The sequence below is a fragment of the Saccopteryx bilineata genome, chromosome 6 (assembly GCF_036850765.1).
Source record: "Saccopteryx bilineata isolate mSacBil1 chromosome 6, mSacBil1_pri_phased_curated, whole genome shotgun sequence".
Lineage (NCBI taxonomy): Eukaryota > Metazoa > Chordata > Mammalia > Chiroptera > Emballonuridae > Saccopteryx > Saccopteryx bilineata.
The window spans coordinates 45,995,964-46,012,923 of NC_089495.1; positions in this window are offsets into that span (position 1 = coordinate 45,995,964).

The following is a 16,960-nucleotide window of genomic DNA, read 5'->3' on the forward strand; positions in this document are numbered from 1 at the left end:
TAAGATCCACACAATTCACTTTGAGAACCACCATAACATCCAGTTCACTTCCGATGCAGTCATTTACAAAGCAACCTACAGACTCCACAATTTGTGTGTCTGGGATTCACCTCGATAACCTATAGAAGAATGCAACCATGCCTAAAGGGACACAAGGTGCACTCACATCTTCCTAACGAGTGAGCACTAGTCATGAATATGAAGTTTCAGAGATCCTTTGGACTTTGTTTTACCCACTCTACTTATAATCAGTTTCAGTTTTTAATTTGATTTTGAAGTTGTAGTTAATCAAAAGATATTTTACTTTTAGTACCACATTTTCATTTCCTTCCAGCTAACACTGCAATAACTGGAGTTTCAGCAACTTATTCCTCATTAAATGCCCATTAGAAACACCTTCTCCTCTGTATGTTTTGGATGATAGCTTGTATTTCTGATCCCTTTTGCCATTTTATAGTACTTACAATTTTTTATTGATAATAATACTTTGGTTCCTTTTTGTATGAAAGTTGAATTTTTATTTTTCTCATTTTTGTTTTCATTGTCAACATTCCAGGTTGAGTTATGTAAATGCTCCTTGGAAAATATATAAACATTACATCAAAATCGAAAAGTAGGAAAAATTGTATTCCAATAAAACAACACTAATACATGTAATATTCCAATTTACTTTTACTAGGCCTTTAAGCATGCTAGGGGGAAAAAAACCCCAAAAACAAAATACCCTTTTCTAAAGAAGTTATCAGCCTGACCAGGTGGTGGCACAGTGGATGGGACGTTGGATTGGGATGCAGAGGACCCAGGTTCAAGACCCTGAGGTTGCCAGCTTGAGCGCGGGCTCATCTGGTTTGAGCAAAGCTCACCAGCTTGGACCCAAGGTCTCTGGCTCGAGTAAGGGGTTACTGGGTCTGCTGAAGGCCCATGGTCAAGGCACATATGAGAGGGCAGTCAATGAACAACTAAGGTGTCACAACGAAAAACTGATGATTGATGCTAATCATTTCTCTCTGTTCCTGTCTATCTATCACTCTCTCTGACTCTCTCTCTGTCTCTGTAAAAACAAAACAAAACAAACAATCTATGTAGTTTAAAATATGAATGATTAACTTAGCCCAACAGTCAACATTTTAATAAAATATACTTGATCATTCTTAATAAAATACTTAAAGAGTAAAAAATACCTAGAATAAACAAAGTATTTTAAGAGAATATGTGATATGTTTAAAACAATCAACACACTCTTTTCCTTGGGAGTCAATATTCAGAAAAAGAAGGTCATTTGCTTTTATTGACAATATAGTAATTCTTGGCAAGTTGGATATTTTTCCCCTTTTTTAATTTTTAGAAATTTAGTATTGAAGACCTGCCAGATTGGCAGCACTGGAAACCTAAGTTACTTCACAGAATTGGCTCTCACTATCACTGGGCTTCACAGTTTGGGGGTGTAGATTTTGGTGGGTTTTTCCCCCTCTTTTAATTATTTTTCCTCTATAGCACAGCCATTAAATAATCAGAGAAACCACTGGAAAAGTGATTGACCTACTCCAACCCTGGTGGGAAATAATACTGACTTCTTAGTATTAATAGTATGGGAGAGAAATTTGAATGGAGAAAAAGGATAATGGAGGCAAGGGGAAAAGAGAAAAAAGAAGAAAAATGAATGGTTATAGATCATGTAGTCCTGATTGTTAACATCATTTAACAAGCTGTCTGCATGTTTTCCAACCCCACATGAGTAAGACACAGGAAATACCTGAGCTTCACAGAAGATCCTGCTTATTCCCAGAGGTAGAACTACAGACACTTTGACTTTAATGGTTAAAGGACTCTTGGGCTGAAATACAACTCAGAGCTAATGTTTGCATCCTTTCTAACACATGCTTCCCTGGTGATCATCTTCCAGGGACAAGAAACTTTATATCCCCTAAGCAAGTTCATTGGAGAGATAAATATTCTTTTTATTGAGTTACAATGTCTTTTGTTTTTAACTTGGACTCTAAATGCGATGGTAGTCATTGGACCTAATTCTGCTCTTTAGGTCCAGTTCCTTTGAAACTTACTTTATGTTAGGGTTTAGATTGTCTCTTTCTAGTCAAGTCAAAGCTAATAAGAGAATAATCAATCCTGTAAATAATTGTTAATTCTGTCTCCAGGTCTGTCTCCAAATGACCCTAAGCTAAAAGAGAGTTTTTCATGTCAGCCTTATCTAAACCAGGGATTTAAGGTTTGTTTTGAAGCTGATGAACACATTTATATTTGCTTATTTTCATTCTGAAAATATGTATCACTAAGTTTTTAAGTGTCCTTTGAATACTTTTCATCCTGGAGAACATTTGCAGACCATCTCCAAAATATGAACAAAATATAATTGTAAGCATTTTATTATTAAAGGGACATTCTCAAAAAAAATAAAAATCTTGGATTCCACAAGAAAATTAGAAATTTTCTTTTCTTGTTTTTAAGATATTTATTGTATTGATTTTAAAGAGAAAGAGAGAGAAAAGGAGAGAGAGAGAGAGAGACAGAAACACCTATCTGTTCTTGTACGTGTCCTGACTGAGGATTGAACCAGCAACCTCTGCACTTCAGAACCAATTGAGCTGTCCAGCTAGGGACAAATTAAAAATTTTCAATTTACAGTTCTAAACTTAGGAAACACCAAAATAACTTTGTGCTGATCATATATAACAAACACATTACAGGCCTTGATCTGAACAGAAAAGCCCCTTTTTCTAAGATTGTAATAAGCACTACCACACAGAACCATCTCAAATGACATTTTCTTATCAACATATGGTCAAACCAAAATAAGCACATACATTAGTTAAATAGAAAATTAACAGAAACCATTGAAAATGAGCTTCTGTTTGCACTCAGGGAAGGGCACAGAAGGGTGGGGCATTTAACCAAATAAAGGCTTACTTTCCAATGTCTAAACTATTAACATATGCACTATTTATGATATAAAAAAGTGTCATAGTCAATAATCTACTGCAAAATGATACACATGACAGTTGCAGATTTTTACCCTGTAATATGTTGCTAGTGATTAAAAGATTCAGGAGAGTGACAAACATTAATGAATTTTGCATGGCATAAACAGTGAACTGCTCTTTCTAGAACAAAGGCTGAAATAGAATTGTGATGGGGAGGAGATTAGATAATGCATACAATAAGCTATCTCTGTTTGTTGATTCAGACACCAATTGAAACCAGTTGTTTAAATGCGAGCATTCCTAGATGCCTTCTTTCCTATGAAATTCATATTGGTCAGTAAAGAAACTTGGCATTACAGATTCTGTTTCTCTAGAGACCCTCTTGGAAAAGAAAGCAAAAGTTGGAAGTGAAGCATTCTAAATGAAAGACAGTTTCTGTAGCTTCCCCAGGTAATGGCACTTAATCTTTTTTTTTTAATTTTTATTAATTTTAATTCATTGTGTTAACATGAGTTCAAATGTACCACTTAATATAACACCCTCATCCCCCACCCTTGTGTTCCCCATTACATTTCTTTTGTCCCCTTTCCCTAACTCTCTTCCCCACTCCCCTCTGGGATTTCCTGTCGTGTTATCTGTATCTCTGTATTATGTATATATAGTTTCACTAATCCCTTCACCTTCTCTAATCCCATCCCTTTATTCCCCTTCCTTCTGACAGCTGTCCCCCTGCTCCCTGCAACCCCGCCTCTGTCTTTATTCCATTTCTCAGTTTACTTTGTTCATTAGATTCCACATATAAGTGAGATCGTATGATATTTTTCTTTCTCTTCCCGGCTTATTTCACTTAGCATAATGATTTCCAGGTCCATCCATGCCATGGCAAAAGGTAAGATTCACTCCACCTAAGGCTATCCACAAATGCCTATCAGACTACTTATAAGGCAGCGTGACTCCAATTCTGTTCAGGTTCTCCAAGCATGGCATGAATACAAACCTTTGCACTGGAGAGACAGCCAACTTTAAATATTGGTCTGAACACTCACACTTTTTGGAAGCACGAGAACCAGGATGATGCAATTTCACTCCATTTTACAATAACCTATGTCAAGTTAATTGAGCAAAAAATTAAACTGGTGGCTAAAGTGGCTAAATAGAACCATTTGATTTTCTTGAATTCACAAGATACTTTTAAGGTGACCAATCATTCTCCTTTAGGGAGGACAGTCCTTCTTTTGTAAGTTCTATCCTCCCTCGAAAAGTGTCCTCCTACATGTCCTCCTTTTTGATATTGGAAGACTAACCTGTAAATGTTTATATTCGATCAATGCAGAGTCGATCCACTGTGTGTGATGTGACATATTTGTATCTAAATTACAATTATTATTAAAAATTAATAGGCATGTAAGCATAATGACAATATAAAATATTATATAAGTGTTTTTATTATGCATTTATCGTATTATAGTATATTATTGTTGCAATGAATAAAATGTTTCTTTTATTTACAATATTGTTTTCTTCAATTTTATTTTTGTCCTCTTTTTCATTGAAAAGGGTTGAGGTCACCTTAGATCCTTTGATTCAATTGTTTCAAAAACACTGAACAAAACAAACATAAAACATTTTCCTGACTTGAAGTGTATACCCCTTCCTGACATTATGGGCAGGAAAGGTTGAGATAAAGTTAACTCTTTGTAATGTGTTGTATAAAGTCGTATATGTGGGAGATTTTCAAATTAGTAATATAATAGTTTTTTAGAGTAGTTTCTCTCTTTAGATTATTTAAAACCTTAATTTTCTATGGATAATATATTTATAATTCCATTTGATTTATATGTAGAATGTACTGTAAAAATAAGGAATTTAAGATGTGGTTAAAATGCAATCTATATTCTGCTTTAAAATCTTTTCCTTTATTGTTTTGTGTGTTTTTTGTTTTTGTTTTTTTTGGAGTGTAAGTTAATTCAACTTACAGACAAGAGAAAAAATAAATTTCCATCTTTTGAATACCTCTATGAAAAACCACCCAATTACCCTCTCTACATAAGAAGTCTTTTAACTGAAGTGAATGGAAGAGTTCTTGTGTGTCTTGCCTACACTGACCTATCTTATTTTTCTAATTGGCAAGAAAAAGTATCAGAATCATAAATCCAGGAAGAAAAAAAATATATACCAGTGCCCCCTCAGAAGCACTTTGATATGACTCTAGTACAAACAAATTACTGAGATCAGATCAAAATCTCATCTAGACAACAGAAACTATGCAAAACAAGTACTCAGAAATAAAATGGAAGCAAATATTATAAAAATAAGGAAATGAGTTTCCAGAAAAATTCAATAAACCCCCAAACATACATAAACTAATTCCTTACTTCATCCAAAGGTCCTGTTTGCCTCTGGCATAGGAAATATTGATCATTACTTCAGTATATCAGGCACTTTTTTCTAAACTGAACCTTCTAAGTTTCCAACACAAATGAAACAGATATATCTGGTTAGAATATATTTCCAAAAGGAAGTTGAGTTGAGTTTTTCATTTTAGTTGGTGTATAACTCATACAAAATACAAAGTATTGTAAACAAAGCAAATTTATTCCTATGAAACAAATTATAAAATATGACAATCTTCTTGGGAAGCCACTTACCTGATTCAGACAACTTTACCATAGTCTTTACATCACTGGACCTTAAATATCTTCCCCTACGTATCTTAGTTTACATTCAAATAGCCATCTGTTTTTTAAGTAACCAATGAACATAACCAATCATGTGGAAGTTATTGACTTATATAGCTATACATAGTAAATATTACACAAACCAAGGAACAGTGGTAAATTTATGACAAATGTCATTGTGTTTTATTTTAAATGTATAATAATATACCAAAATGATTGCCATTATTCTTTAAAGAACACAATTGTTTCCCAAAGTAATATTTTGACACAATATATATATATATATATATATATACACACACACACACACATTTATACCAAATGCATCATATGGTAAATTGATTTGATTTTATAAGTTATTTCTCTCACAAAAGCTAGAGTAAGGGAGAATGCACTCCATCAAAATTAAAAACTTAGGGGATGAAAAAATTTTTTAAAAAAGACAAAAACATGGAAAATGCATTTGAATTAGTGGTCAAAAAAAAAAAGAAAGAAAGAAAGAAAGAAAGAAAGAAAGAAAGAAAGAAAGAAAGAAAGAAATCTAGTGAGAAAGACCAGGTTGGAATAAGAAATTTATTCTGAAAGAGCTATATAGGTGATCTTAGTATATCTGAACCATAATTAGAAAGTTTACAGCTTGGATCAATTATGAGTAATCAATTCTCTCAGTTGCATTGGCCAATATGTGTGTGAACTCATTATCTATAACATAAATAGAATGGCATCTGTCTCTAATACAGACTAAAAGCAGCTACTGAGACAGGGCCCGTCGAATGACTATGAATATGTGTGTCAATACAGTGAAGTGCCCTACAAGATACCCAGCATTTTACGAGGTCAGATTTTTTTTTTCTATGTGGGGAGGAGACTGGGCATCATGGCTGAGCATGTTTGCTGGAGTGCTGACAAGACGCCTTGGCCAAAGTGTTACATCTCATTCCCTTAACTTTTCCCTAGTTCCCAAATTTATTTATTTCTTTCCCAGAGAGATTCATTGAGCAGTTAAAGATCATGCTTAATAGCCCTCTGATATAAGGAAAAGATTATATTTAACGGATTTAAATATCCCTTTTCCTATCATGCTTAACATTTCACAATTCAGCGGCTTAATTGGTTTGCAGTTACACAGAAAAAGGAAAAAAAAAAGAATCTCTGAATTTTATATGTAGTACTTTTTTGCCCCCTACTGGAAAATGTCAGCCTGGAAGCCTAAGAATTCTAATTTTAAAGTATTTTCTGATTGATTTTTCCTCTAAGGCAGCTCACAGACACAGATCTACTTCAAATAAAAATAAAAGGTAGTAAAATGTTGTAAAAGTTTTAATATCATTAGTTATGAATTTAATTTTTTAATTAAAAATTTTTTTCCATTGATTTGAAAGGCGGGGAGTGGGAGAGAGAAGCATCAACTCATCGTCCCCCTTAGTTGTACGTTCATTAGTTGCTTCTGGTATGTACCCTGACCAGGGAATCGAATCCACAACCTCAGCACAAGAATGATGCTTTATCCACTGAGCAACCAGCCAGGGCCAAGTTATGACTTTTAGAAATCCAATTTATAGAAAAAAAAAGAAAAGAAAACCCTCAGGAAGGCAAAAGTCTATTTTCTGATTGCATAGTAAAAGTAAATCCACCACATCAAGTTGAAAACTTATAGAATTCTTTGTAAATAGAGCTTAAGGGGAGCTTAATATTCAACTGGATTTGTAAAGATTATAAAAGGGGTACATTTTATGCTTTTAAATATTATTCATGACTTCTTGGGGATCAAAAATAATTCTCCTAAGAAAGTATTTCAATATCTTTATTTTTGTGCTTTTTTTTATTTTTTTTTTATTTTTCTGAAGCTGGAAATGAGGAGAGACCGTCAGACAGACTCCCACATGCACCTGACTGGAATCCATCCGGCACGCCCACCAGGGGTGAAGCTCTGCCCACCAGGGGGCGATGCTCTGCCCCTCCGGGGCATCACTCTGCTGTGACCAGAGCCACTCTAGCGCCTGGGGCAAAGGCCAAGGAGCCATCCCCAGCTCCTGGGCCATCTTTGCTCCAATGGAGCCTTGGCTGCGGGAGGGGAAGAGAGAGACAGAGAGGAAGGAGGGGGGGTGGAGAAGCAAATGGGCGCTTCTCTTATGTGCCCTGGCCGGGAATCGAACCCGGGTCCCCCGCATGCCAGGCCGACGCTCTACCGCTGAGCCAACCGGCCAGGGCCTTTCCATCATTTTTTCTCCAGCAGCAAATTATTAACATCCTCTCCTATTGGGATGATGACCATCACTATTTCTTGGGTATGCTTTTTAGTTTTTATGGGCCAAGACCTCTGAACATTTCTGTAAAACAAATATAGCGAATCACAAATCAAAATCCACACAATGATTTATGTTTTCCCTAGACCAACATTCTTTTTTCATCAAATCCCAGTGATTGTGAGGTTGATAATGAGGATGATCGGCTCTCAAACAAAACAGAGGTCATACTTCGCAAGGTACAGTGCTGGGACATGCCTCTCTGACTGTTCATACCTCTTCAGGTCTTTCGGACGAGCACCCATTTCCTCCTGGGTGTCAAGGACCTTTGTAGATAGCTTCTCAGTCATAAACAACATGGAGCATTTTACTCAGCGACCTTAATCTTTCAAATGACAGGTCACTTCCATGGTGAGGAAAATGTCTTCTTATCCACCCATCCAGTGGAGAATGACTCACAAGGACAGGCAGGGAACCTTATAAGGAGAGGTGACTTTTGCTTTCTGAAAGCTCTCCTTTGACACTGAATGTATTCAAAGGCAAGTTCTTAGCTTAATACCAAGACAAGTGCTGTGCTCCAAAGGCACTAAGCAGACAGCTGTGATTGGAATGTCATTTTCAGCTTCTTGGCCCTTGACTTCAGAGTACAGAGGGTTCCACAGTTCAGAAGGGTGAGCGCTGCATGGATTTCTTTCATGCTTAGTGTTCTTCCACATTTTTTCATGCAAAGACAGAGCTATCCAGGTGAGACAGAGGAGCATTATTATCTTTGATAATAATCTTTGAAACCCAAATTGAAAACATATGCTCCAGTACAGCAACTATCCCTTCCTGGTAAATGGCATCCTGGTGGGGGCAGGGAGAGGGTAGAAATATAGATTCATTTCATAGGATGTCTGAGAAGGGTCTTGAATCAGTACACTCCAAAAGTGAACGTCTTAGGTTTAACTGAAGTATGAATAAGCTCAGCTCAGTGCCTATCCTGCCCCATATCTAGCTACAAAAGAAGTAAGATTCACTGTAAACCAATTTTGAAAGCATCGAAAGATCAGCATTGTCTCAAAATTATCTCCCAGACTTTCTCACTCCATCCTCTAGGGAGTTGACTGGCATACAACTTGTAAAGAGAAAATTAGTTACAATGAAAGGTCAGATGAGTTTTCTCAGACTTTTACTCCTGATTTGTCTGCATAAGTATCTCCTCACTGGTTTGATTTTAAGAAAAAGGAATGTAGCCTGGTATGATGCCATTAAGTCAAATCACTTGCCCACCTACGACCATGGTTAAAATAAATTTATTAAGACATGAGGAATTTTTACAATATCTCTATATAGGTCAACTGATTTAGTTATCTGTAAACAGAGGGAAATTTTGTAGTTCACTATGTCTTTTCTCAGAATCTGCTAAGCCTATTTTCTAGAATTTGGGATACAGAACTCTTAAGTCTTCAGTGGACTCAAGAATGTTATCACACTTCAAATGGTCCCTGCGAAGAGTTTTGGCCTACCTGCAAATAAAGGGAAGAGAAACTTCCACACTCACAAAAGAAGTCTTTGTTCATCCTCATAAGAATATACTGAGAGAGCCATCTACTTTCCTTCTCTCTAAACACATCCACGACAGGTCAGAAGGTGCCTTGAGACACTGAGCCATGGCCATTCATGTGCAATAGCCAGTAGAAAAGGAGGCACGTCTAGGCATCAACCCATCCACTGCTTTGGGATATCTCATACAGATAACATAGGTTTCAGAAAGCCTTTGGGGAGTGAAGCTCAATGCCAATGTTTCATAAGTATGTAGTATCCTCAGTCAGTAACACAGACCCCTGCACATCAGTCAGCTTAGCTCCAAAGTTGAAACTCTCAGCCCTCCACCCAGATCACAGATCAGCTGAAATGTTTGCTTTTCCAAAGGCCTTTTCTCATACCGGCTAAAACTCACCCTCTTAACAATCCAAGTTCTGGATCTCCAAAAAGGCAAACTCTTGGACACTTATTCATCTAATCATTTTGTTTAATTAGTACACAGAGAATTTCATGGAACTCATATTTTATACTTACTGGGCACACAACGTTTTTACAAAGTAGGCTTAGGGAAACAATGAAACATTTGCCTTTTTAAATGAAGTAATGACAGTGATGTAACACCATGTTCTCTTTTGTTTGCTTTTGCCTTGCCTTCCAGATAATTTAGAGCAGAAACTTTGTTCCCTATGGTGACTAGATTTTCTGATGCAGAAATTTTTGTGCAAATATCTTCTTCATTGTTTGAGTGAAGTGTCATGCAGGGCTTGACACATAGTAGCTGCTAAATAAAAATTGGTTTTCTGCTTTCTTTCATTTAGACTTTGAGCAATATAAATAGCCTCTAAATTTTATTTTCATTATGAATAAAGTAAAATTGAGAATAGTGGCGATACAATGGGTTATTGTAATGATTTAGTGAAATATTTAATTTCAAAATAAAAGAAGTAAAATAAAATAAGGATTTAGTGAATTAGTACATGTAAAATGCCTGCAAATAAAAAAATAGCAAAATAAACGTCAGCTACTGTTATTGCTGCTTTTGTCTTACTACTAGATTTCTCTGTTCTAATGGTGGGACCGTGTCTCTTATAACCTACTGCTTATCCATCTAATAGGTGAATAGCATGGATATAAATTAATGATATGTAAACATATCTAATACAAAAAAAAATAAAAAAAAACAACCAGGCCATTTGGTTCAGTGTGTAGAGCATAGCCCTGGCGTGCGGACATCCCAGGTTCTATCCTCAATCAGGGCACACATGAGAAACAACCATCTGCTTCTCTTCTCTTCCTTTTTCTCCTTCTCTCTTCTCCTCTCACAGCCAGTGGTTTGATTGGCTCCAGCATCAACCTGGACACTGAGAGCAGCTCAGTTGATTTAAGATTGGCCCCAAACGGGGTTTGAGGGGGATTCCTATTGGGGCACATGCAGAAGTCTGTATCTCCCCTCGTTTACTTTAAAAAAATAATATCTAACACTGGCCAGAAAGCTCGGTTGGTTAGACTGTCCTCCCTATACACAGAGGTTGTGGGTTTGATCCCCCGTCAGGGCACCTACAGAAACAGATTGATCTCTCTCTCTCTCTCTCTCTGCCTCTCCCTCCCTCCCTCTCTCTTTTTGGAGAAGTGACAGTGAGACCCAGGATATGGGCTGTGATTAACAACAGGGACTTCAGAGGCCTCTGGCTCCCATGCCTTTCTGGGCCGCTTGACTCAGCAACAGTTTGCACTGATGTAACGTTGGCACCATGCCACAATTGTCCCTTAGCAATACATCTACCACTCTGGCACTGCTAGGATAGAAATGGAATAAGGAATACAGCATTGCAGCATGTCTCATATTGCTCCGGCTCCTCGTGCCTTCTTCACCCTGGGAATCTCACCACCTAAACCATCCCTTAAGGAACAAGTCAGTTTATCCTGTCTTTTATTTCACTTGCCCGTGGAGATAAATCGGCAAATATATTGCTGCAAGAGATGTCAGAGAGCTTACTGCCTATGTTTTCTTCTAAGATACTTATGGTTTCATGGCTTACATTTAAGTCTTTTATCCATTTTGAGTTTATTTTTGTGAATGGTGTAAGTTGGTGGTCTAGTTTCATTTTTTTGCAGATAGCTGTACAATTTTCCCAACACCATTTATTAAAGAGGCTGTCTTTACTCCATTGTATGCTCTTACCTCTTTTGTCAAATATAAGTTGTCTGTAGAGCTGTGGGTTTATTTCTGGGTTCTCTGTTCTGTTCCATTGATCTATATGCCTGTTCTTATGCCAGTACCAGGCTGTTTTGAGTACAATGGCCTTGTAGTATAACTTGATATCCGGAAGTGTGATACCTCCCACTTTATTCTTCCTTTTCAAGATTGCTGAGGCTATTCGTGTTCTCTTTTGGTTCCATATAAAGTTTTGGAATGTGTTATATATCTTTGAAGTAAGTTATTGGTATTTTAATCGGTATTGCATTGAATTTATAAATTGCTTTGGGTAATGCAGACATTTTAATGATGTTTATTCTTCCTAACCATGAGCACGGTATATGCTTCCATTTATTTGTATCTTCCCTGATTTCTTTTATCAATGTTTTATATTAATAATTTTCTGAGTACAAATCTTTAATCTCCCTGATTAAATTTATTCCTAGGTACTTTAGTTTTTTGGTTGCAATGGTAAAGGAGATTGCTTCCTTAATTTCTCTCTCTGACAGTTCATTGTTAGTGTATAAAAATGCCTCTGATTTCTCAGTATTAATTTTATATCCTGCCACCTTGCAGAATTCATTTATCAGGTCTAGTAGTTTTTTGACTGAGACTTTAGGGTTTTCTATATACAATATCATAAACAGGATAAACAAATGGGACTATATCAAACTAAAAAGCTTCTGCACAGCTAAAGACAATAAGAACAGAATAAAAAGACAAACTATACAATGGGGGAATATATTTGACAATACATCTGATAAGGGGTTAATAACCAAAATTTATAAAGAACTTGTAAAACTCAATACCAGGAAGACAAACAATCCAATCAAAAAATGGGAAAAAGAAATGAATAGACACTTCTCCAAAGAGGACATACAGAGGCCAATAGGCATATGAAAAAATGCTCAACATCACTAATCATTAGAGAAATGCAAATTAAAACTACAATGAGATATCACCTCACACCAGTCAGAATGGCGCTTATCAATAAAACAACACAGAATAAGTGCTGGCGAGGATGTGGAGAAAAGGTAACCCTCCTGCACTGCTGGTGGGAATGCAGACTGGTGCAGCCACTGTGGAAAACAGTATGGAGATTTCTCAAGAAATTAAATATTGAACTGCCTTTTGACCCAGCTATACCACTGTTAGGAATATACCCCAAGAACACCATAGCACTGTTTGAAAAGAAGAAATGTACCCCCATGTTTATGGCAGCATTGTTCACAATAGCAAAGATCTGGAAACAGCCCCAGTGTCCGTCAGTGGACGAGTGAATTAAGAAGTTTTGATACATATATACTATGGAATACTACTCAGCCTTAAGAAATGATGACATTGGATCATTTACAACATGGATGGACCTTAGTAACATTATACTGAGTGAAATAAGTAAATCAGAAAAAACTAAGAACTGTATGATTCCATACAGAGGTGGAACATAAAAATGAGACTCAGAGACACGTACAAGAGTGTGGGGGTTATGGGGATGGGGGGAGGAGAGGAAGGGGGTTGGGGGAGGGGAGGGGCACAAAGAAAACTAGTTAGAAGGTGACAGAAGACAATTGGACTTTGGGTGATGGGATTGCAGCATAATCAAATGTCAAAATAACATAGAGATGTTTTTTCTGAACATATGTACCCTGATTTATCAATGTCACCCCATTAAAATTAATTTTTAAAATAAATAAATAAATAAACCTTTTCTTAAAAAAAGGAACAAGTCAGCTCTAACACTCTAACATCAGTTTTTAAAAAGAGATATACAATAATGTGTTATAATTGTAAAGAAGAAAACAATAAAAGCAGACTTCCTGAGCTTTAGGGAAAAAAATTTAAAAGCCATTTTATTTTTTTTTATTTTTTTTATTTATTTATTCATTTTAGAAAGGAGAGAGAGGGAGAGAGAGAGAGAGAGAGAGAGAGAAGAGGGAGAGAGAGAGAGAGAGAGAGAGAGAAAGGGGGAGGAGCAGGAAGCATCAACTCCCATATGTGCCTTGACCAGGCAAGCCCAGGGTTTTGAACCGGCGACCTCAGCATTTCCAGGTCAACGCTTTACCCACTGCGCCACCACAGGTCAGGCAAAAGTCATTTTAAATTACTGAGATGGCAATCAAAAACTTTTATGAGCACATATAGGTATGTTTTATGGACTAAAGACATCCATAATAAATCTTTGTGGGAAGACATTCCTTGGAGATCCTGGGAAGGTGAAAAGTTGACCTGGGGCATGCAGGTATATTGTTCATGCCCAGGAGCAAGCAGGAAAAAAAAAATGCATTTCTAGGTGTCACCTCAGCTGTTCCACTAATGAGCTACAGAAAACAGAAGGAGGGAGAAACTTTGGGAGAGCAAGACATTAATGTTATTGCTTTACTTTTCTTGTTTACTAAGTAGATGAAGATATGAATGGACAAATGAATTCATTTGTCCCTTCTTTGAGACTTCAGATATTTTTCTCTTCCTATGCCTTGCTCATTTCATGTTATTTTCCATGATGCTGAAAACAATAGTTAATTAAAACTCCTAGTTTCATTGCATTTGCAACTGAATGTCTGCGTATACTGAAAAAACAAATTACAATTAGAAAACAAAAAAGCATATGGGTGTATCCTAACAATCAGTCTAAATAGTTGGAGGATTGCTTCTTTCTTGCCCAACACTCACCAAAGTCTTCATGTAGTTTTTTATTGAGTTTATTGGGGTGACATTGGTTAATAAAACTATACAGGTTTTAAGTGCACAGTTCTATGATACATAATCTGTAGGTTGCATTGTGTGTTCACCACCCTCTACCTTACTCCACCTCTCCCCAACACACTTTCCCTCCTGTAATCTACACTCTGTTGTGGGTGGCTATAAGGATTTTTTTCTTTGTTTAATCCCTTCATCTTTTTCACTCAGCCACCCAATCTCCATCCCCTCTGGTAGCTGTCAGTCTATTCTCTATATCTAGGAGTTTGTATCTACTTTGTTAGTTTATTTTGTTCATTAGATTCCATATATAAGTAAAATCATATGGTACTTGTCTTTCCCTGACTGGCTTATTCCACTTAGTATAATACTCTCCAAGTCTATCCATGCTGTCACAAAAGGTAAGATTTCCTTGTTTTTATGTCTGAGTAGTATTCTATTGTAAATATACCACAGATTTTTTTTTTTTTACAGGGACAGAGAGTCAGAGAGAGGGATAGACAGGGACAGACAGACAGGAACGGAGAGAGATGAGAAGCATCAATCATTAGTTTTTCATTGCGCGTTGCAACACCTTAGTTGTTCATTGATTGCTTTCTCATATGTGCCTTGACCGGGGTCTTTCAGCAGACCAAGTAACCCCTTGCTGGAGCCAGTGACCTTGGGTTCAAGCTGGTGGGCCTTTTTTTTTTTTTTTTGCTCAAACCAGGTGAGCTCGCGCTCAAGCTGGCGACCTCGAGGTCTCGAACCTGGGTCTTCTGCATCCCAGTCCGATGATCTATCCACTGCACCACCACCTGGTCAGGCCACCACAGCTTTTTTATCTACCTCAGCTCCCGATGGGCACTTGGACTACTTTCCAATCTTGGCTATTGTAAATAATGCTGCAATGAACATAGAGGTGTTTATATTCTTTCTAATTAGTGTTTCAGGTTTCTTCAGATATATCCCCAGAAGTGGAATTGCTGGGTCATAAGGAAGTTCCATTTTTAATTTTTTGAGGTAACTTCATGCCACTTTTGTAAGGCCGGTGGCCGTGGCCATGCAGATTCGCACTGAATTCGGACAGATGGTAAAGGAACTGTAAAGCCAAAAAATGGTGGGCAATTCTGTTTATTAAAGTCTGGCAATGGCAGATGAGCAAATAGGCAGGGAGGAAAAAACCTCTTCTCCAACAAACAAAAGAAAATAATGTCCCCTCACAATGGTGGCAGGCAGTCCACAATCTACAATCTACAGCCCTGAAGGCAAGCACCTACAGCTTTACATACACTATACATACGAAGTGCTGCCCTGTGCTCATGCTCCAATCAGGCAAAGCGTAAGCGAGCAGACTTAACACACTTGTGTGCCCACTAGTTTTCCAATTAGCATTCCTATATTGAATTTTATAAATAAGACTATCATCGTTGTTCCCTACAATTGTTATATGAAGAAACACATAAGGAAATAGGAAATGAATAAAATAAAGGAATAATAAGAAAAGAATAAATTAAAATGAACTTCTCAAATTTGTATTTTTTATCTGAAATTCCATGCCTCTTCCACGGACCCTTAGACCTTTCTTATAGTCCCTTACTTTACCAGCTACCTTCTGGTGCTTTCTTCCTTGTGACCCCAAATCTCTTAGACATTCACTAAGTCATTTACAAATATTAACTAAAATTAGAAGAAGCAGGTATTTAATGAAAAAGCAAACACTGGTACCTTCATTTCTAACTCGTAATTTCATCTTAAAGGAGGCTCTATCTTACCATGATTTCTAGATTATTCCTTTCTCTTTGGAAGAAACAGTGATGTGGTTAAACTATTCCTTTAAAAAATAAAATAACTATGGCTTATTTCAAAAATAAAACATGAATAACGGAAATAAATTTTGATTTCTTTTGACTGCACAAATTATTTCAAAAGCTAACAGCTCTGCACATTTTAAAATAGATTCAATCATTTCAAATTCAATCACAAATTTTCTACCCCATAATAATTTCTAATCATTTCACAGTGCACACACACTCGCATCTAAATGCCTTCTTCCACATGTCAAAATAAAATTCATATCTATTACCACACCTCTGAACCATCAAATCATTCGAAATGAAGATCATAAAATGAAGATATATGGAAATGGTGTGTAATACCAATAGCAAGACTTATTCAGGAGAGATGAGTAAGCCAAACTCTAATATTAAACTTCTAGCACTCAACAGTATTTTTCCTTTGAAATAAATTATTTTTAACTTTCTAAATCACTTGTAATATTTACGACTTAAACCAAACTTTGCTTAAAAGAAAATAGCCCAGGTTTGTACTGAACACAATATCATCTTTAGAATTATCTATAGGGTACCCCATTAACATCATTATTCATGTCCCTCATTCTATTTATAAGTATATTGAAATAATTCATGCAGAAGCTCAGATTATAGGAAAAAAATAATCTACCGCACACAAGTAATTTACTAGTACATAACTAGTAAACTGTATTAAGACTGAATCATCTATATATACTTACATCTCACCAGTAGATGACAGCAATTTAAAAATAAATGACTTCTTTTATATTTCTCCATTTCAGGTTCTCCAGCCCTACACACACATGAAAACAAACACAGACAAATTCTATGTACACACATTCATACACATCTACACTCATTTAATATACACTCTTTCATACACACC